The sequence below is a fragment of the Spermophilus citellus genome (assembly GCF_964194105.1).
Source record: "Spermophilus citellus genome assembly, chromosome: 13".
NCBI lineage: Eukaryota > Metazoa > Chordata > Mammalia > Rodentia > Sciuridae > Spermophilus > Spermophilus citellus.
This window is the reverse complement of record NC_138193.1, coordinates 107530531-107553703: the sequence shown is the minus strand read 5'-3', so window position 1 is coordinate 107553703 and position 23173 is coordinate 107530531.

Sequence of the window (23173 nt, the reverse complement as noted above, 5' to 3'; positions counted from 1 at the left end):
AGTTAAGACAACGCCCTACTGACCATTCAGCCTAGGGCCCTGTGCAGTTTGTCACAGGGCCCGAACCAATCAGTTTAAATGTGTACCCCGCCCGCTCTGTTCCCGCCAATGAATTGAACAACAATTCTGAGACTTATCATGTCTCAGAATTGTTGTTCAATTTCCCCACGCCTCATGATGATTTGTTCTGATGTATGCAAAGCCCCCCGCCCTCTCCAAAAAGTGTACTTAAGCTCTGCTTGACCTCTGCTCTGGGCTCTGGGCTGCTCTCCCTTCTTGAGTGAGCCCCAGCGCGCTGGAACGGATCCCTAATAAATCCCCCTTGCCATTGCATGGAGCTAGTCTCGTGTGGTCTCTCCTTCTCCGACGCTTCGCTGGACCCTTACATTTGGTGCGTTGGCCGGGAACTGCGCATCGCCGGACAGGGAGACCCAACGAACTGCTTCGGGGGTAAGTAAGGCGCCTTTCTCTCTCTTTCTCTCTCTCTCTCTCCCCTCCTTCTTCTCCTTTTCTCCTCCTTGTTCTTCTTTCACAATCGCTCAGGTGCGATCGCTCAGGTTCGGTCTCTGGCAGCTCACTGGTGGGCGTAAGTTCCCAGAGGGCATAAGCTCTCAGAGCCTCGGGTGGGGTTGGCAGTGTGTGTGTGTGGCTGCCAGTGGAGAGTGTAAGCTCCCCCTGGCGGTGGCAGGCAGACGTGTCTAGGGAGCCACAAGCCACCCCCCAAGGGACGCTTTGAGGGACTCGGGGGGATGGAGGTGCCCCCATCAGGTAGAGGGGCGGATAAACCCTGGTCCGTGTGTTTTGCTGCCAACCCGTCTGGCTTTTTTCCTCTGGTTAAGTCAACTGTCTGTCTTTAATTTTTGCTTCTGAATTTGTGTTAAACATTTACTGTGTGTCCGTGTTTGTGTCACGTTTGTATTGTCTCTCTGCGCTTCAGAGTGGCCCACCCTCGGAGTTGAATGGCCCCCAGGAGAGTCCCTCCATCTCTCTCTCTAATCTGCAAAGTCAGAGATATTGTCTTTCAGCCGGGGCCGCATGGCCATCCAGATCATGGCTTCTAACCTTTCAGGACCTCTGGGAATCTCTTCCTGCATGGGTGGGGTCCGCGCAGTCTGCTGGGAGGATTCCACCCTTGGTATGGCGGATCTGTCCTGTCCCTGTTCCTCCTGGCCCCTCCACCCACCTGTCCTCTCTGCCCGTGGCCATCTCCCCTCCCGGGAGGGGGGGAATGCTCCCGCAGGTTTGGGGGACGGGCGGAAGGAATTGGGGGTGAGGTCCGGCAAACGGTTGCCACCGGGCGCATTTGCACCACAGCAGAGTGGGCGGGATTGGCGGGGGACTGCCCCCCCCTCCGTCCGCCCGGCGAGCAAAAAAAGTGGCTCGGGGGCACCTGGCCCTCTCCCTCCCTCATGGGGGTAAAAAGGACCAAAGGACCGGGTCCCCAAACCCCCGAGTGTTACAGCCCTCCCTGGCCATAGTGATCACCAAATCCCGGGGCCGAAGAAGCGAATGGGTCTTCCTAGAGTCGGGCTGCTTGGAAATGCAGCCCAAGGCCGGTGATAAATTCCAACTAAGGCTAAATACTGAGACTAGGGAAGCAATGTTTTCTTTCCCTCCCGTAATCAGCTTGAGTGCAAATAGAGATGCCTGCTGGAGATTTAACAACTTTGACATTTTGCTTTGACTTTTCTCAAAGCCCTGTCCTCGTTATTAAATTGGTGTTAATTGGCTTTAGAGATGGGAACCAAATTTTTAGTCACAAATTTTAACACTCTCGAGGAGACTTCTAAGGAGTCTCCACTCGAAACAACTGCAAGCAGAGGATGAGCATTTTGGGAACTGGCTACTAAAAAGTGAGGAAAAAAAATGCCTAGTGCCTAAGGTCAAACCAAACTAGAGAAGCTAATCCTGTAAGTGAAAGGGAAAACTGAGGAATTCCCAGCAGCTGCCAGAGCCATTTTCGCTTTGGGGAGATTTCCTCATTTTTTTCTCTGCACTGTAAGGATTACTCCACCTAAATGCAGTAAAGTCAGTCACACTGAGACCCTTGATTTTACACCTATAGTTGCCCCTATGTGAGAACATCTGGTCCACTCATGGGAAATCTAAGGTGCCACTGATAGGAGTCATAATTAAATAAAAGTTCAAAACCTAGAGAGATTTTTTCTTATCTGGTCTGTTTTAAAGGTTATTATAGATTGTTTCTTGGGGATAATCTAGGCTAAATGTGTGTCTAAAAGATGTTTCATTGTAACATCTGGTATCTAAATGAGTTTGAAGCATTGCGTAATCTTGCAGTTAAAAGTTAGGGTTAGGTAATTGAGTAGTTTGATTTCAGATAATTCATGCCGGAGAAATTAAATACTTAGGATAGAAAATTAAAAGAACTCTACTTCTAAGTTGGCAAGTAACTCCCAATCATTCAGTTTTATTTTTTCATCAATTTTTGAACTGGGTAGCCTAAGGAGATTTCACTAGGTATACAGTGCATTGATTTGGGCAAGGATAGTAAATTATGATTTGGTATCTGTTTCTCTGTGTGTAAGATTTAAAAAAAAATGTTAAATTAAAACGTTGGTCTGGCTTATTGAAATGACATTAATTAGCAAAAGTCTTGGGAATTTTCAAAGCTTAATTTCAGATATGCATGGTAGTGTGTGGTTCTTTCTAAAATTTTTCAGGCAAATTTAATGTAACTTAATGCTACTTTAGAAACTTCAGAGCAAGCAAAGTGGCTTAGAGGTCTTAAAGAAATGTCTTCTCATGGTAGAGATCCTATTTCCAGTTTTATGTAAGCAAGTTTTTCTAGTGTGAAAAGATATAAAATTTTGGGAATTACTTCTTAAATTTGTATCATAATTTTCAACTTCCAAACCTGAAAATTGTGACTTATGGTTAAAATGCCTTAGACATGAAGTTTCTGCTCAAAATTCCAGTTTTCCCAGTTCCTTCCAGACCTCAGCCAGGACTTAAATTGATATGCAAATAGAAGAAGCCTGGAGCACTCAGTAGGAGACAGATCTGAGTGAGGCCCAAGGAAAAAAAAAGTAAAGGTGTCTTTTACCTGAACTCAAACTAGATTAAACCAAAGAGTAAATTGTATGGCATTTACTAATTACTGGCAGGTCAATTTTTTCTAGGACTTTTGCCTTTTCTTAGATTCTATGTTTTTTTTTTGAGCTCATGATTTTTATTCTACAGACAAGCTAATGTTTTTCTGATAAGTTCTATTTTTGATCAACTGGAGTTTTTTTAAACATTGCAATGAGATTTCACCTGAGAAAGCTGCAAGGCCTTTTGTGTTATGTGTTACACTTGTGTTACATGTTGTATGTCCGTATGTCTGTGTGTATGTCCATATATCATGCAGTGATATGACAATTGACAGATGAGGAGCGCTCATGAAAAATTAAAAATTGATCCAAATATCTTTGATTCACGTGATTCAAATGGCTCAATTTAAATTGGGTAAACAGATGAAAATAAAGATGTCTTTAAAATTAAGCTTATAAGTTTTTCTAGGTGTTCAAAAAGGCCCTAATAAAATGTTGATGTCTATGAAATAATCTGCTTAAATTCAAAAGTTTACAAATATTGTTTCAAAATGTGAACAGAAAGAGGTTAACAGATGAAAAAAAGAAACTAGAAGGTTCTAGGTATGGATTTAATAGAGGGAAAGTGTGTTTCTGGTTAAGAGTTTAAGTAATTAAGAGGGTTTAAGTAAGTGATGAAGAAGGTCTGTGCAAGTTGGTTATAAGTGTAAGTTTTTGAGCAAGTAATCTTAAAGACATTAAACAGCTGATTAAACAAGTGCTGTTGTTTTAGAAAATTGTGCTATGTTATTTCTTTAAAAGCTAAACTTGGTTAATATAAAAACATCAATGTAATTGGTGCCATTAATGTGTTCATATCTTCCAGGTATACAAGTCTGTATGGTAGAAGCTTTAGAAAGAGCATTATATCGAGCTGGTGTTCTAAAATTGTATGGTAATCTTAGGCTTAAAAGAAAAACATGTTGGAGATTTATTTATCATTTGTGTTCTAAAACTGGACTTATTATCAATAAGTTATGTAAAGTTCTATGTTGCTTTCTACACTGAGACACAATTTAAATGTATTTTTAAGTTAATGAGAGCCTAATCTGGGTAAAGGTTTTATTTTAAAACACAAAAGTGCTTTGCTACTTTCCTACAAGAGGTTAAAAGCTTTCAGCCTTTCTTTAATTCATGTTTTAGATGTGATATTATGTTGTGTTAGCTAATATTCATGTGAACTTGAGCAACAATTTATGTAGGCTTTGTAAAATGATGTCTAAAAAGCAAAGATCAGCTTCAGAACTATAGTATTTAAGATTTATGAAGAGCCCCACCTTACTTGAGATAAAGCTCTATGTCCCATCTCACTGCATATGAAGGCGAGTATAAAAAAAATAGACCAGATTTCAGTGCATTTAAGGTTGTGTCCAAAAGTTGGTTTTTGTCATGATTGCCAGGACCTCAAACAGGGGATTATAATATATAACTCTGCCAGAATTCAAGGTAGCTATTACGTAAACTAAATATGTTTTTATCCTAGTTAGCTTTTAGATGGTCTAAGGATTGCCTGTTAATTTTTTAAAGAGGTACTGCTTTAAGAACTCACAACCTGGGTTAACTTAAGATAAGGAGTTATCACCGACAGGATAGAGAGATAGACATTAAAGTTCAGCACCCTTAATATAAGGCTGTTGAGTTATTTGCTAGATGTTTAAGATTAAGTTTTAAAATTAAAAATTTGGCTTTTGCCCTCTGAGTCAGTCTGAATCAGGGAATAGGGAACTTTTTCAAAGGGCTCTGCAACTCTAGGCCACATAACTTCCCGAGCAGGGAGATTAATGAGACCAGTGGAGAACAGAAGGCCAATCAGTGCATTTGCTGTAAAGAGGAGGGTCATCAGAGAAGGGAGACGTCCCTGATGCTTCTGAGGGAAGCCGTATGGTCAAGCAAGGCCTGGACCCATCCTAGCACAAATGGCACTAGCAGAACTGAGAAGCTGCTGTGAAGTTCCCGAGGACTCCCAGGATAACTCAGCTGACTGTTAACAATAGGTAGAACAGAAGTCAGTTTGACTTGCTTCATCTTAAACACTTAGCAAAGACAGTCAAAGCCAAAGCACAGTTGTTCCTGGACATCTTAAATGATAATAATAGTTAAATGCAACTTCCATAAATAAGTAGACTAGAGGCTACAAAAGAAATTCTTAGACAGAAATGCCTGATAACTGTCAAAGGGACTGCTAGAGTAGTTTTAGTCTAAGGCCTTTATTTCTAACCAACGCAGGTAGGCTTGATGTTTGCTAGTATGGTTATCCAGCCCTGAGTAGCAGAATTAAAGATTTCTCTATTAGACACAGAGGTTATACTAGTAAAAGGATTTTGCAGGATCAGATGGCATTAAATTATTAGACTATATCTTAAGGGAAAAGACATCTGTAACCCTAAATGTTAGTTGTTGTGTTGACATCCCTGACATTTCTGACAATGTGACAAATATCCTTAAAGATTTACATGCTCAGATAGAAGCCATGTCCTCAGCAACATTGTCGTGGAAACAGTATCTTAACTCCTAGTTCCTGGTACTGCCTGATAGAAAACATTGTTGATCTTTGTCTTGGCCATTATACTCATTGGCATATTTCTGTGCTGTGGCATTTCTTGCTGCATCAATCTGGTTCCAGTACTAATGAGTTCTTGTTTCTCTTATAGACCACCTATCACTCGAATGGCCCTCCAGCCTATTACTTCTCAATTGGACTTTTAGCATGGACCACTCAATACACCCGATATTTTTAAGGGGGACTCCAAACTGCTTGCCCCACACCGTCCTTTTTCAGCCTGAAGAAGCCAGAGAGATCCTCTTCGTCCCCCTTCCTCACAGCAGTAAGGAGTTCCCAAATTAGAGGGGGGAATGAAGCCAGATTTAAAGTTAGGTAGTCAGTGCAGTTAGATAAATCGGGGTCTAATACCGAGTGAAATCTAAAATGGAGGCCATGCTAAAAATGATTCCAGGAAACACAGGACAACTCATGGTAATCAGACAGCAATATGCTCCACTGACAGAGATAAAAAAATGAGACTCTCCAATAATTATGATTCATTACTTTTAAGATTAAAAGTAGTCAGAAAAAGGAGTGGGGAATGTAAGGATAAAGTTTCTAAGCTGGAAAGCTTGAATTAAAATGTAAAAGATTAGGTATTATTAAGTTCCTCTGTTACACCCAGATTCCTGAGATAGTTAAGACAACGCCCTACTGACCATTCAGCCTAGGGCCCTGTGCAGTTTGTCACAGGGCCCGAACCAATCAGTTTAAATGTGTACCCCGCTTAGGAGTAACCAATCACCCCCGCCCGCTCTGTTCCCGACAATGAATTGAACAACAATTCTGAGACTTATCATGTCTCAGAATTGTTGTTCAATTTTCCTGCGCCTCAATTTTCCCCCGCCCTCTCCAAAAAGTGTACTTAAGCTCTGCTTGACCTCTGCTCTGGGCTCTGGGCTGCTCTCCCTTCTTGAGTGAGCACGGAGCCCCAGTGCGCTGGAACGGATCCCTAATAAATCCCCCTTTCCATTGCATGGAGCTAGTCTCGTGTGGTCTCTCCTTCTCCGACGCTTCGCCGGACCCTTACAACCCCACACTTGCCACACACCCCAGCTACTGCCCAGTTAATCCCATCAGGGATTAATCCACTGATAGGTTAAGACTCACAGTCATTTCTCCTCTGAACCTTCTTGCATTATCTCACACATGAGTTTTAGGTGACACCACACATCCAAACCATAAGAGTTGGGTGCCGCAGTCTGGCCAGGCACAAAATCACGAGCCACTCACAGCTTTGTAGATTCAAACAGCAATTCTTTATTCCCGAACTCACACCGGCACTCTACAAACACGTTCTGGGGGAAATCCACGTTCTGGGCAAACTCCACACACTCCACCGGGCTCTGAATCCCAAATACTCTCTGAATCCTGCGAGAACGCAACGGGAACTCAAGGAGTGGGCATGCCTGAGGCAGCAGGATACGCCCTATTCCCATTAGGGTACACCTTAAACCTGGAACTGCCCTAAACCCAAGGAGCGCCCTAAAGCCCTAAACCCTGATCCACCCTAAACCCGGATCCACCCTGGTCCTTGAGCAAGGTCACCTTACATGCAATGTCACTGCAAATGACCTGGGTCATGCCATGCGTCATTCCTACTTGGCAATGGCTCTCAGCAGTTGGGAAATATAGGATGGAGAAGGTTTAGGGTTTTGTAATCAGAGTTTAACAGGCAATTCTTGTAGGAGCTCAGACAACCAGAATGCTGATAGGAATGTTGACTGTGCTCAAGAGGTTTCAGAAATGAGGACTGTATTGGGAAGAGACTAGTGGGCACACATGTTATATTCTGTCAAATGATTAATCTACATTTTTTCCCCATGAGAATTGGTGTGAGTCTGAATTTAAAGGTAACAAAATAACTAATTTGGTGGAGGAAGTTTCAAAGCAGCACAGCATTTAGTCAGTGGCATGGATATTGCTGGCAGCTTTTAGCAAGGTATACTATGAGAATTGAGAATATAAGAAAGCTGAAAGATTTTAAAAACTTGTCAGAAAATTGTATGCAAAACTGGGGCTAAGGAAGGTATGATTATTAAAGGGATTATAGCTAATGAAGATGTGCTAAGTACTTTTCATAGAGGAAAAAAAAGATGGCTTGAGGACATCTCAGGACTTTTCAAGATCATACCCATTGTTGTCTCAAGAGAAAATTCATTTGAGAAGAGATTATGGGGCTCCCTACTTACACAGCGGGGGCCAGGTGTTTCTCCACGGTCAGCAGTCCAGGAACGAAGAAACCATTGCAGCAATTAACACAGGAGGCCTAACTGTTTTGCAGGATGGCTGCAGGCCTTCACATCATGCATGTGTTACTGGATCTGCAGCAATGCAGGATGCTGGAGTTGCACCATCATGGAGGTCTCCATCAAGATATCAAAGGCAGGCCTGGGGAGCCAGGAAAAGTGATACAGGGTTGGAATCTCTGCAGGCTGCCCCAGAAGGGATGATGAATGAGATTGTGAAGGTGAAGCCAATGTTGGAGACCCAAAGAATAAAGAGGTGCCAATAATATGGACTATCTGCCAAGAAAAGCTACTAGCTACAGAGACAGCCAGGAAAACAGAGAATCCATGTGTGTGGCAACTGACAAGGTCAAAGGAGGGGAGCTGCCCAAGGCCTGTGGAGAGCATATTTCACAGCCATGTGTCCTAGATGCTGTAAGTTATGGACCTGTTTGCGGGGCTGATTATTGGTCACGTTTTGTTCCTATCCTTTCTTTCTATGACCATATTTCTCCCTTTTAGAATGGGAATATTTACTCCGTGTCATTGAATATATGTAACTTGCTTTTGACTTTTATGGGGATTCATTCAAGAAGTTGCTTTGAATCTGAGAGAAGACTTTGAACTTGGAATTTTGGGCCATCTCCATGGGACTCTTATACATGGACTGAATACATTTTTTATTGTGAGAGGGACATGAAATTTTGGAGGTCAGGGCAGAGATGAGTTGAATGTGAGGTAATCCCTCAGAGGTCCTGTGTTGATCTAGGTATACTCAGAGATAAAATGTTTGGATTGTGAAAATTGCAAGTTATTCCAAACTAGTTTGAGTGGACTGACTAGATATTAACTGTAAGTTGGTGGGGTATGCTTGTAGGAGGTGGGTTCCTGGGGGCATGCCTTAATCTTCCCTGACCCCTTACAATCCTCTCTGTTCCCTGCCTACATGAATGGAACATATTTCCTCTGCCATGTTCTTCTTCCAAGAAGTCCTGCCTCACCTCGGCTCCAGAACAACAGACTTGGTCAATCATGGATTGAATACAGAAAATGAACCAAACCATGTAAAATGGCAAATATAGTCTCTGTCATGTAGTAAACTCTAAAAAATAGTGATTATTATTCTGGTCATTGTTTATTTTACATTATAAGTGCAAATAGTGTCCCCTCCAAAGTTTTTTTTTTTTTTTTTTTTTTTTTTTGGTCCTGAAGATTGAACCCAGGGTCTCATGCATGCCAGGCAAGTACTCTATACTGAGACACATCCATGGCCTTCTTCCCAAACTTTGTAATACATAACATACCACTCAGCAGTGCAGAGCCCAAGTATCTTTGATTTTTATTTTCTAAATCAAAGTCACATTTTGGTACATAAAATATTTTTGTGCATTTAGCATATTTTTGTACCTGATATTTTCCAAGGATCTTTGTTTCTTACCCTTTCTACAAAGTTAAATTTGTATTTTTAGTACTTGAATACTTTTGAGCACATGAGCAAAGATGGTTATTTAAAATTTTCCTATAATACATTTAATTTTTAAGTGAGAAAAAATATTTCTACTATTATAAATTCATTATAATGCATATTAATATTCTTATGCATAAGGTTTCCTCACTTTAGTTTCTGCTAAATTTCTTAGAACCAGGTGTTTAAATATTTTAATCATTGTTAATAATCATAGGAGTAATTCTCACAAAAATTTTTGCTACTTTCCTCTAAGATATTTCCATGCTGGATGTCTGCTCTGAGAGAGCAGTAGCTTCCTAGCCAAATCCTCATGCTCCTCTCTGGTTCTGGGTTTTCAACTCAGTATCTGAGCTCATTCGCCCAGTGTTTGCATCTCTTTATTCTTTACATTCAGGTTTGCTAACTGAGCTCCCCTCGCCTTTTGTTTGGAATTGAAATCATCGACAATGAGAATATTTAAAGGAAGATGAAGAGAAAAGGAAGGAGGATCTGAGAAGCTACTTGCAGATTGGTTTTATGACTCTCAGTTTGCTGTCTACCTTGCATTCAGATGGCTTGGAGTAGTGGTTAGCTCCCCCTGGCCATGACTGAAATAAGAAGTCTCATTGAAATCCTTGCTATCCCTCCATTACCAAAGCTTTCTGTTGCTGACTGTCGTCATTCCTATCACAGAGGGGTATTTTGACAAACTATTTCATGCTTTCTCACATTAGAGGTGAGAATATGTCCTGAATATATTTATCAGGAATTATAGTCAAGATTTATTGATTTTCCACAGAATTTTGTTCCTTTTTAACTGGTAGCTTCCCCCCCTGCCCCGAAAGAATTTTTCCCTAGAAGATCCCCTGGAATAAACACACTGCAAACATGCGACCAAATTTTAGACACCAAAATCTCCTGAAGACATCTTTTAGTACATAGTTCTCAAAAAGCAAAAGGATTTAAGATAAATTCTGAGCAATTATCACAATGTATATTATTCTTTTAACCTGTGATAGAAAGAAGTTGAACCAGTTTTACTGAGTGATATTAGGCAGTTACAATTGGTTCAATTTTAGGAGAGTAACAGGAGTTATTAATTAGAAATCTAAATCTACAATTTCAAGGTTAACCCCAGGCTGCTCAAGGATCTTGCAAGTCAATAGACATGGTGGGAGAATGGAAAAAAGACTTTTTTCTCTTGCTATTTTGGAAATATAGGTATCAAGGATGGTGATGAGGATGGTGTTAAACAGGAAAGAAGTGGCCTTCTTCTGTACTACTGAGTACGATCAAGAAAATGAGCATTGTTGGATGAGCTGACACAACAGACCCTGGAGCCAGATCAATCCAGATCTGAATCCTACTCCTGCTACTTCCCAGCTGCATAACAATGACAGTGCTGCTTCATCTTTCTCTGACTGATTTTCCTCCTCTGTAGAAGAGAATTAATAAGAGACTAATTTTCCTGTCATAGTTGAGATCATGAAATGAATTTGTTGGAGAACCTAGTGTCCGACAGAGGTACACTCCACTTGGATACATAATTTATCTTCATCATATTAATGAAACATGTATCTGAAAGAATATGGTAGGCAAAGACCTATTCAAATGGGGAAGGAGAGTACCCACTTAAATCCCTAATTTTTCTCTCCACTTGTTACTAGTCTCCTAATCATGTCTCTGCTCTTCATTTATTGTTTCCAGTTCATCTTCCAACAGGCTACAGCCCTTTCAGAATCAGATTTGTCACTGAAAAACCATAAGCCATGCATCCCTCCCCAACAAACCACATCACTAAGGGGGGATTAAAAATGTTCCAGGCCGGCCTCAACTGACCTCGTGCTTGACCTTCCTCTCCTGGCTCTCTCCTCCATTCACCCTCAGCTCTGTCCATCACCCCGAGCTGATGATCCTCTTTGACAACGTGTGCCATTCATGAAGGTCTGTACTTCACCATAACTTCTGTTCCTTTTACTTTAAATTCCCTTCTCCTGGAGTCATGTGTGAAAACATAAGCACTCTTAGATGTGATAACAAAATTAGATAGCAAAGACGATGTCTGCTGTTCTTTAAGAGTCTGCATGGAGACACATGAGAAGCATCACACAGAATCTCCTGATTTAATTCTAGAGTTTGTCTCCTAACTACTGTGCTCACTGCACTGGGTGTCAAAAGGGTCCTTGGATTAATTCCAGTTACATCATCACTCACTCAACGATGTCTTCCCTTCCAAGCCTCTTCTCCTCTTCCCAAACCCCCAGGGGATAGTCAGATCTGCTCAAGAATTCCTCCTGAGCATTTCTCAAATGGTTCCTCTCTTCCCCAATGTCTTGAGCTTCCAGCCCTAACAAACCCAAATTAACATCAAGACAAAACAGTTGTGACCTAGAGAGAGAGTAATTGTTCAGAAGTGTCACTCAGATGCATTTCACATTACTAACTCTAAGTTATTCAAAGAAACAGACTTTATCTTCTGATTTCCCTGCTCACATCCTGAGCGTGTCCCTTAACTCAGGATTCACAACCTTGCTCTCAGAGGAGCCACCCTGGGAAACTCTGTTTACCTTTTTCTGCCCCACTGTCGTTGTTCTTTGCATTCTGTGAACTTCTCTTTGTGTCCCTGGAGGAGAAGACCAAGGTCTAGCTGAATTGCCATGTCCTGAGGAATATTTCGGGGACCAGGGGAGAAGGATATGTGCTGGTGTGGGCAGGAAGGGGAGACAATGGGAAGGAGAAGTCAACGTTGAACTGGACATTGGGAGTTGACCCATCCTTTCTTCCGCTCCCCTTTTCTCTACAGTGAGCATAGTAATTGCTCAGGAAGCACTGTTCTTCAGAGAACCAAAAGGGGGATTTTGGCCCTTATGGTTACTTGACATTCCTACTTATTTTTAAAGAATTTTTACTAGTTAATATGGACTTTTAGGCAGTAAAATTCATGAACACTGCTGTATTGGGGACCAAACCTTTAACATAAGAGCCTTTGGGGGACATTCCTGATCCAACCAAAACACCACAATACCATTCTCTCCTCCCATTTTAACTGAAATCTACATTTATCACGACTTGAATTCCTGGCATAGTCAATGGATGGTAGATGTGAAATTTCTTTCAGATCCCTGCTCTAAGATTGGCAGTACCATTTTCAATAGCTTTATAATATTTGTAAAGTCTAATAATAAGGTCATTTTCTTAGGGATATTTTAATAGCTAATGAGTAGTGGATAGAGGAGAGCAAGGCCAATAACATATTAATAACAATAACCTTGTAGTTGTTGGCTATCTTTCATCATGCTAGTTACCCTAGTTTTACCATCTACACTAATTAAAACAAACCTGGAGATAATGATTATTTTACAAATGATGCAACTGGGGTTCATTGTTGGTGACAATACTACTCAAGTCACTTTATAGTTGTAGATTCACATTGGATTTGTAGAAATGTTTTACTCCGAGTTCCAGCTCTTGGCCAAAATTAGGTCTTTTGTTACCTAAAATGGTTTAAAATTGTTCACCACATCCCCAAGTGTACCAACATGCAACATATATTCAAACAAGATCTAGAATATAAATAAAATATATATTTTTAAATGTAGTTAACTATTGTCAGTATTGACTAGCAAGTGAATGGATAGCATTGCAAAGAAAGAGGAATGAGTCCCACACTTCAATGTCATCTTGTAGAACTTAAGCTTGATATTCAGCACATTTTTATAATTGTTTCACCTTTAAATACATAAAATATTAATAAAGTGGCAATATTAAGTGATATAGAAGTGAAAACTTTTGGCTCTAGATTAATGGACATTTCTGACTATACATGATTACAGCACCACACTTTAGTTTAAAAAACTTTCTGTGCCTACTCCTATTCTGGATTATGTATCTTATGTCATTTTCCAGAAAAGTATGTGGAGGTTCAACTGAAGTGATTTTCCTATGGTTGAATGGCTATTAATAAAGGGTATTTTGGGATACTTTGCAATCTTCTAACTTCACAGCCTATATTTAGCACATTAAACTATGAAGGAAGTAGGATTAGGAATTGATCTGTATGCACTTTAATTTTTAATAATCTTGTAAGAATCTTTTTTTAATGAGAAATTTGAAAGGCTCTGACAATTCTGGAAATATTTCAACTTCATTAAGAATAAGGACATTATGTTCTGAAATTTTCCCTTGTGGATTCTCTTACATATACTGAGCCAAGTCCTACTTGATTCTAAGACAAACCAATCTGAAGTGTTTACCAAACCATTCATTTGCTTACATATGAATAGCAAATTTCTAGTTAAATTTCTCTAAATGTATCATGCCGATTGTTTTACCCCAAAGCAGGGATTTTGGTTCTTCTGAGGGTCAGAAGATTCCTGAGCAGCTTGTGGGAGCACAGTCAGTCCAAGGGCACTTCTCCTGGAATTTCAGAGTGGAAGCAGCCCGTAAGTGTTGGGATTGGTGTTCTAAATAGAATAGGGTCATGATGTGGGATGCCATTGCTTAAGCCCTGTGCTATTTGGTCTTCATCATGGAAGTTTGGAATCTTATCATCTCTACCTATTCACCCAGCCTTTTCTTCTCTATCTCCTACAGCAACCAACTTTGCAGATGTTTCTCCGTAGAGGTGTTCCAGTGAGAGTTGGAGGGTGGTTGTGAGTTAGTCATGCCCTGGCAGATGTGTGGGGGAACAGTTCAAGAAATTAAAATGTAAAAAATATGCATATCAAATGCATATTAATAGAATATTAAGCATTTTCTTATTAACATAATGAATGCCACTCATAATAGATATATAGCATATATCTATTGGAATATTAATGGTGTTAAATATAATATCTAATAAATAAAAATATTGCTATTAAGTAATGTTAAAATTAATAATCAATATTCATTTTCTTTGAATAATTCATGGTAATAAATCAATATTAATATCAATATCAATAAATAAAATGTTTTTACTTATAAAATAAAAATACTGCCATAATATCAATAAATAAAATATATATGGTTACATTATTTTGCCAGAGAGCAGTAAAATAAAGAATATTTTCCTACTTATTTTATGAAGCCAACATAAACTCAATACAAAAATAGGGTAAGAACACATCCAGGAAAGGTAAATGATAGTTCAATAGTTTCACTAACATTTCACAATCCTAAACCAATATTGGCAAATCAAGCCCAGGGATATATTAATAATCTACATCTCAAAGTCAAGTGGAATTCATACTGGAATATGAAGTTGAATTAACTTTTAAAAATCCATATGATTTACCACAATACAATAAAGAATAAAAACCTATATAATTGTGAGAACACATGCAGTCAATTATTTGATACCATTCAACACCTACTTCTGTTGAATTCTCAGTAAATTAGCAATAAGAGAGTATAGTCTTATCTGATGAAAGGTATTGTCCTCAAAAGGAAAAACAAAAATAAAATAATTAAGCTAATGCTGTACTTATTGATGCAATAACCTTTGCTTCTTCCTCATATTGATAAGAAAGGAAAAGGATGTGCTTTATCTTCAATTTCATTTGACAATGTGCTACCAATTATAGCTAGGGCAAACAGGCAAGAACAGAAGTTTAAAATTTGTAATTAAGAAATTTATTATTCACAGCTGAAATGATTATGTATTTTGAAAATCCAAAATCACTATAACATAATTAATGGGTAAATTCACCAACCTCATTACATAAGAAGTCAAGGTAAAAATCTATTTTGTTTTAAAATATAAATGAAATTTAAAAATAAAATACAACAATGCTTTTTTGCAATAGAACATCAAAATAGCAACCTAGGAATTAATCTAGTGAAAGATGAAAACTGAACATTATTAGTCAGGAAATTAAGAGAAATGTAAAAATGTGACATAAACATAGTCTTTGTGAAATGTAGACACATGTTATTTTAGAAATTTTCTCTCCAAAAAAAATCTATAGGTTCAATGAAATCCTGTTTAAAATAGTGCAGGTTGTTCTCTGCAGAAACTGAAGATTCTATTCCATTTCAGTAATGTATCCAGAAATTCTAGGGAGTAGAATAAACACAATAATACTGAAAAAGTATGTTTGGATAAATTTCATTACTAAATATGAAACAGTTAGGAAGCTAAAAACTTAGTGTGAGATTGGTATAAGGACAAATATTGTAACAAAAATGCAACAAATGGAAATAACAGCTCCAATAAGAGACGGTTTTATATAAATTCAGCAGCCGTGGTGGCTAGTTGAATATCCATAGTGGAAAAGAATCAATTTTGGCCCTATCATGTCATGTGTTTTATCAGCTGCTTTGCTGTGACTCAAGGATCTGACCAGAACAACTGTAGAAGAGGAAAAATTGATTTGAGGCTCACGGTTTAAGAGGTCTTAGTCCAGAGAAGGTGCGCTCCATTCCTTAAGGCTTGAGGTGAGGCCAACATCATGTGGAGTGTGTGGCAAAGGGACCCAGCTCCCATGGTGATCTGAAAGCAGAGAGAGTCTCCATTCACCAGATATAAATATATACCCCAAAGCTACATCCCCAAGTCCCTCCTCCTCCAGCCACACCCCACCACTCCAGTTACCACTCAGTTAATCCCTATCAGGGGATTAAATCACTGATTAGGTTAAGACTTTCTTAACCCAATCATTTCTACTCTGAATCTTGCATTGTCTTACGTTTGAGGTTTTGGGAGACATCTCACACTCAAACCATAACATCATGACAAACTTTGATGTGAAAGAAGCTACAGATTTGAACATAAAAGGTTAAAACATAATGTTTCTAGAAGAAAATATAAGTATCTTCATAACCTAGGCATAAGAAATTTTTTTTAGCAGAACACAAAAAGAACTAGTCATAAACTCAATATCTTTATAAAATTAGTGCATTTGTTTATAAAGAGTATAAATAGTCAGAGTATAGGTAGTCAGTCACAGAATGAAGGATATATATTCAATTTACATATCTGACAAATAGGTTTAAGTATATATAAATATACATATATGTGTGTATGTATATACAAGTATGCACATACAAAAATGGATGCAAATGAATGAGAAGACAATTTTTTTTTTTTGGAGCAGGGATTGACCCCAGGGGCATTCAACCACTGTGTCATATACCAAGCCCTTCCCTATTCTATTTAGACAGATAGTATCACTAAGTTGCTTAGGGCCTTGCTAAGTTGAGGCAGGCTTTGAACTCATGATCCTCCTGCCTCAGTCTCCTGAGCCACTGGGATAACGGGCATGCACCACCTCGCTAGGCTGACAAAAAATTTTTAGATGAGCAAATTTCTTAAAGAGCACTTCAAAAAGAGAATATCCAGTGATTATGTGAATATTCTATTGCCTTGGTATGTTATGTTTTATGTATAAAACCTTAAAACACACAAAAAGACAACTTTTAAAATAATAATGGGCAATAAACTGGAAAAGCTACTCATCAAAGGTAATTTCCAAATGACTAACACACATGTAAAAGCATACTCAATATCATTAGTCATCAGGGGAAAAAAAGAATTAAAACCACAATAAGATGTCCACTAGCATATCCATCATTTAAATATCTGGAAATAATAAGCTTTGCTGAGAACACACAGCAAATAGGATTTTCACATACTGTGGGTGGAGGAAAAGCAGCTGGGTCCACTTTCAAAAACTCTCTGCTGTGTTCTAAAGCTAAACTAAATCAACCTAAGCTCAGCAATTCCACTTTTGGAAATATGACCTCAGATCCTCAGAAGCACGTGTGCGTGCACACACACACACACACACAAATATACATATACATACACACATATACACACCCACTAGACACACATACACATATACACACACACATGCACACATACACTCACACATACACAAATATACTTACACATACACACACTTACCCACATAGACACACATACACACATACAAAAATATACACACATACACATATAGACATACACACATGCACACATACACACACATACACAGATACATATACAAATATACACACACATTCACACACATACACACATACACACACACATGCACACATACACTCACACATACACAAATATACTTACACATACACACACTTACCCACATAGACACACATACACACATACAAAAATATACACACATACACATATAGACATACACACATGCACACATACACACACATACACAGATACATATACAAATATACACACACATTCACACACATACACACATATACACACATCCACACATAGACACACACACATACACAAATATACACATACACACACAAACACACACACATACCCCACTGCTGAGAGCAATAGAAACTGCATAAATGTCCATCATCTGTAGAAGGGATAAATGGCATTTTCTCACAAAAGAGATGCACAGCTATTAAATACTCTACATCTACATGAGGTGATATGGGTAGGTCTGGGGCTCACCACCGTGTAAAACAGCCCTCACAAAGGAATCAATGCCGAACGATTATAAAGTTCAAAACTAAAGAAAACAAACCCAAGATAATAAAGCAAAGCTCGTGGGTGAATTTGAGGATGTATTGCCTGGAAAGCCTGTGGATGCTGGTCAGGGTGATGGAAGTGCCCTGTGATTTGATTTGTGGGCTGTTGCGAGGATGTATGGGTATTTAAACTTGATTGAACCATTCACCTACAGTTTTGACTCTTTGCTGAGGGCTGGGAGAAAACAGCGTCTTTCAAAAGGAAAGAGTCGTTTGATTTAAAATTCTGCCTATATTAAAAACATGACAAAGAAAAGTCCTTTGGACTCAATTGGAAGAGTTCAATTTTGAATTTAAGGAGAAAGATGTGATAAAAACATTCGATTTCATATGAAGATTAGTCTGTGGATTAGAAAGGATGACAGGATTTGGCCCCCAAAGATTAATACACAAGGACAGAAAGATTATTTGAATTTATCATTTGAAGAAAATTAATACTGAAGATAATTAAGAATTAAGATCCCATGGAGACGTGGGGAATTACAGAGTGAAATTACAAAGTGTTCTGTGTGGATTATGGAGAAGATAAATTTGTGTTAGGAGAAGGATTCTTGTGGAAGGAAGAGCCATCATTTTAAGAAGTCTCATAAAATTGTTCCACATGGGCTTAGAGGGTGATCATGAAATAAGATGCTAAACTAATCTGAAAATTCTTCTGCATAGTGAGGCAACCACTGAAGTTTTTTTTTTTTTTGATGGGGGGTGGTGACAGATAAACTCAAGAAAGCCCTGGAGGGAAGCCAGGGATTTGTGGGGAAGGAAGGGGTATAGAGGGATATTTAGGGGGTGGTGAGGATGTTCTATAGATAAACATAGATGTTCATCTGAGTCTTTTCCAGGCGCAGGGGCTTTACAGACTCACAGACGGGATGCTCCTCCTAACAGAACCAGGAACGCAGAGCGGCTCCTTCATTCCTTGGTTTGTTAAGACGGCTTCCCAAACAGCAGCCATTCTCTTTCAGTGCACACGAGCTTCCATACTTTACGGCAGTTTTTAAGGACTCATTCTGTGCCTATTCCAGGTCCAAGCATTGCAGTGAGAGTCAGTCCTCTGCTGAGCCATGTACCATTCAGTGAGGGAAGGACATACTCATAGGAATCACAAAGCCACTTGGGAAGGGCTTTGCGGAAAGGTACCAGCAGTTGCACTAAAAAACTCTGCTTTGGGGGGCTGGGGATGTGGCTCAAGCTGTAGCACGCTCGCCTGGCATTCGCGGGGCGCTGGGTTCGATCCTCAGCACCACATAAAAATAAAATAAAGATGTTGTGTCCACCGAAAACTAAAAAAAAAAAAAAAAAAAAAAAAAAAAAAAAAAAAATTAAAAATTCTCTCTCTCTCTTTAAAAAAAAAATTCTGGGGGGGACGAGTCAAATTCTAGATGTCACATAAGAGCTCCTTGAAGAGCTTTCACATGAGCTACAAGATAAAAGATATGCTGGGATAGACAGCATGGAATCGAGAACAATGTTGGGAAATGTTTGAATCAGTGGGAATGTTATGTGAGGCAATCCTCTCTACTTTGCCAAAGTGGAGACACACCTGACAAGTCACAATCCGCGAGCTGTAGAGTGCTAAGTGGCAGAGCACCCCGTAGCCTGGTAAGAGGGACTTTAGGAGAAAAAGGATGCATAAACACTCGCAAGTTGAAAATGGGCCTGTTCTTCCAGAGGGGTGCACTAAATTAGAGAGAACAGTAGAAAGGGCAGACTCCCAGGTTTTCCAAGTCCACAGACTGCTGACTTGTTTGGATTATTTCAGGCCAAGATCATAAATGGCAATTCTGGCAATCATTCTAAATGTGAAACATCAAATAATCTAGGTGTTTATTCTCATACTCAGAGGAGACTGAATAGGGGTAATGGGGCCTCAAATTGAAATAACTGAATGTTAAAGTATAAGCCACTTTCCACTTATAAGTGGGTTGAATGTCATACGTATCACATATTTCTAAGAAAGGCTTGGGTGTTTGCTGATCTGTCTAGAAATTTTGAAATTCTGTACAAGCCCAGTAATATAACTCTTCAAGGACTTCAATACCCATAAGCATTAATGATCCCATAAATCTACCTGGACTTCTTAGTCCAGGAAAAAGAGAATAGACTGTATTCATAGATCTGGGTTTGGAGGCACACTTCCACTTAGCCTGGCTCCCCTGGACACTTTGCCAACTTCTACATGTCTTCATTTATTAAGTGGTAAATGACTCATGATCATACATTAAGACTTACTATGAGAGTGTGTGAGTTACCACCATGTTCCTGACGCTGCCAATGTGTCAATATCACATTATTAATACATCAATTATAGTGGCTCCATCTTACCAAATTAAAACATCTTGTCTCATTGTTCCAGGTGGAGATCACCTAAAAAAACCTTAAATAAATATAGCATGCAGTATGTAACATAGTTATATAATATAATAATATTACTGTATTACACTTATTAATTGTTATAGTAATATATACAAGGTCTATTATTTCTAACCCATTTGAATTAACCTGTGACAATTACATTGAATAGTTTGCAGAGTTGAAAACTTGGGACTCAGTAGGTTAATAGAAACTTTGATATTTTTCTTAGGTCTGAATGCTCTGAATATTCCTGAGAATCCCTAGGATCGTACTTGTCTATTCATCAGAAATTCTAATTTCTTCTTTGCTGCCATCTTTCTAAAGTTCAGAGACTGTGAAAACCCTCGAGACAGCCATGATACTGATGTTACTGAGCTACTCACCTGCACAAGTGCTCTGCTATGACCCTGTGGGTATACTTAAGTCCTGCAGTTTTTCAAGCTGTAGGAATTTTACCACAGATACACTTGCAAGTCCGTGATTTTAGATTTTTTTTTAATGTTTCAGAACTTTTATTTGTTTATTTTTATGTGGTGCTAAGGATTGAACCCAGTGCTTCACATGTGCTAGGCCAGCACTCTGCCACTGAACTACAGCCCCAGCCCTAGTATATTTTTAACTGCAGTTATTCTCCCCTAAGTAAACATTGTTAGCATATTGTCTGCCTGTATAAATTTACCTATGTTCAACATTTTGTATTATCAGCATCATGCAATATGTGGCCCTTTTGACCACTTTACTTTGCAATTTGGACCAAGGTTGTAAAATATAATCCAGGTTGTAGCCTGTATCAATACTCCATTTTATAAATATACCACCTTTTATTGATTCATCCATCCATTGATGGATAGCTGGGTTGTTTTCACTTTTTGAGTATTATGAATATATTGTTTCTATGAACATCATTTGTATAAGTTTTTGCATGGATATGTTTTCCTTTTCTTTAAGAATATATGTAGAAGGAAGACTTCTGGGCCGTATGGTAACTCAATGTTTTATTATTTAAGATACTGCAGACAGCTCTTACATGACTGCAGCATTTTTCACTCCCACCAGCAGTATGCAAGGGTCTTGATTCAGCCACATCCTTGTCAAAACCTATCTTGATTAGAGCTTTGAAATAGTGTGAAGCCCACAAACCACATTGTGGTTTTGAACTGATGAGGGGAAGTGTCTTCGGGTGCTTATTGGCCATGGTTTATATGTTCTTTAGTGAAAGGTTTACACAGACACTTGGTTCATGGTGTCAGAGGTTTCAGTCCATAGATGGCAGACTCCATTGCTCTGGCCCAGGGTGAGCAGCACATTGTGGGACAGGGCAGGGGAATTCAGAAAGCAGAGACAGAGGGGAGAGGGGGTTTCAGAAAAACCTCCTTTTCAGCACCCGGCTCCAGTGACCCACCTTCTCCGGATACATTCCACCTCCCTAAAGTTAGCCACTCTCCAATCATTCCACCTCTGCATATTCCTGCAGAAACACCTCATCACCAAACCATAACAGACTCTCATCAAGTGGACAAAAGAAACATGATTTTCAGGTTTTCTCAAAATTTCATCTGTCCTAACATTTCAGCCACTGAGCTGGTAACATTGGCACTTGACTGTAATCCCAGCAGCTTGGGAGACTGAAACAGGAAGATCACAAATTCCAAATCAGCCTCAAGCAACTTCGTGAGACCCTCAACACCATAGTGAGAAGCTTCCTAAAAAAAAAAAAAAAAAAAAAAAAAAAAAAGAAAAGAAAAGAAAAGAAAAAGAAAGGACTGGAAATGTGACCCAGTAGGAGAGTAGCCTTGCCCTGGGTTCAATTCCAAGTGTCCAAAAAAAAAGAAAAAAAAATTGGCATAGTGTTTGGTCCCAGCGATTTCCTGGAGATCCACATATACTTCATGAAACACCACTGGCAGCAAGACAATGTCATTAGCAATAAAAACACACTCATTTGTATAAGATTGGTCATAGCAAGATAACATAACAAATCTCTCTTATTGACTAGTGTAAGCCCTCAATTCCAAAAGACCTGTACACCAAAGTACAAGCAGTACTTGTCGTATCTGTTATGTGGAGATATTCCATAGCAGTTTAGGTGTCTGCTTCCTCTGGTGGCTTATGATTTAGTATGAGAGTCTATCCACAAAGCCTAACACTGTCTAGAAACTAAGCAGTCCTACAAACAAACAAACAAACAAAATGTATCTTTATGTCCTGTGTATGGTCAGGGAGCCCACATAATTTAGTTCAACCCTCAGTGGAGTCCAGAGTTCATTTGGAAACTTGAATTCTAGTCCTGGTTCCATCTTTAACAAATGATGTGTTGCAAACCAGGTCATCTTTCTTCGTTATAGCTCAATTCTCTTTTCTAAAGGGTAGAGTAGATTTAAGATCATTGGTAATATTCCAAAATAATTTTTTTCAAATAGTGTAATTTTTAAATTTCTTTCTTTTTTTCTTTTTGCACACAAAACTTCTTTAGTCCTCTAAAATATAAAGCCTATTTGGTTTGAAACTGTACTATTTGTTGATTTACTGCCTTTCAGGTATAAACGTATTCACTACCTGCTCTGTGATGATGGAGCTAGATTCTGTAAGCATTTCACTTTGCTTTTCTCCTGACATTCAGAATTCTCACAATAGCTAAATTGTGGAACCAACTTAGATGTCCTTTAATAGATGAATGGATAAAAAAATGTGGCATATATACACAATGGAATATTACTCAGCAATAAAAGAGAATAAAATCATGGCATTTGCAGGTAAATGGATGGAGTTAGAGACGATAATGCTAAGTGAAATTAGCCAATCCCCTAAAAACAAATGCCAAATGTTTATTTTGATATAAGGAGGCTGATTCATAGTGGGATAGGGAGTGTGAGCATGGGAGGAATAGATGAACTCTAGATAGGGTAGAGGGGTTGAAGGGGAAGGGAGGGGATATGGGGTTATTAATGATGGTGGAATGTGATGATCATTATTATCCAAAGTACAGGTATGAGGACACAAATTGGTA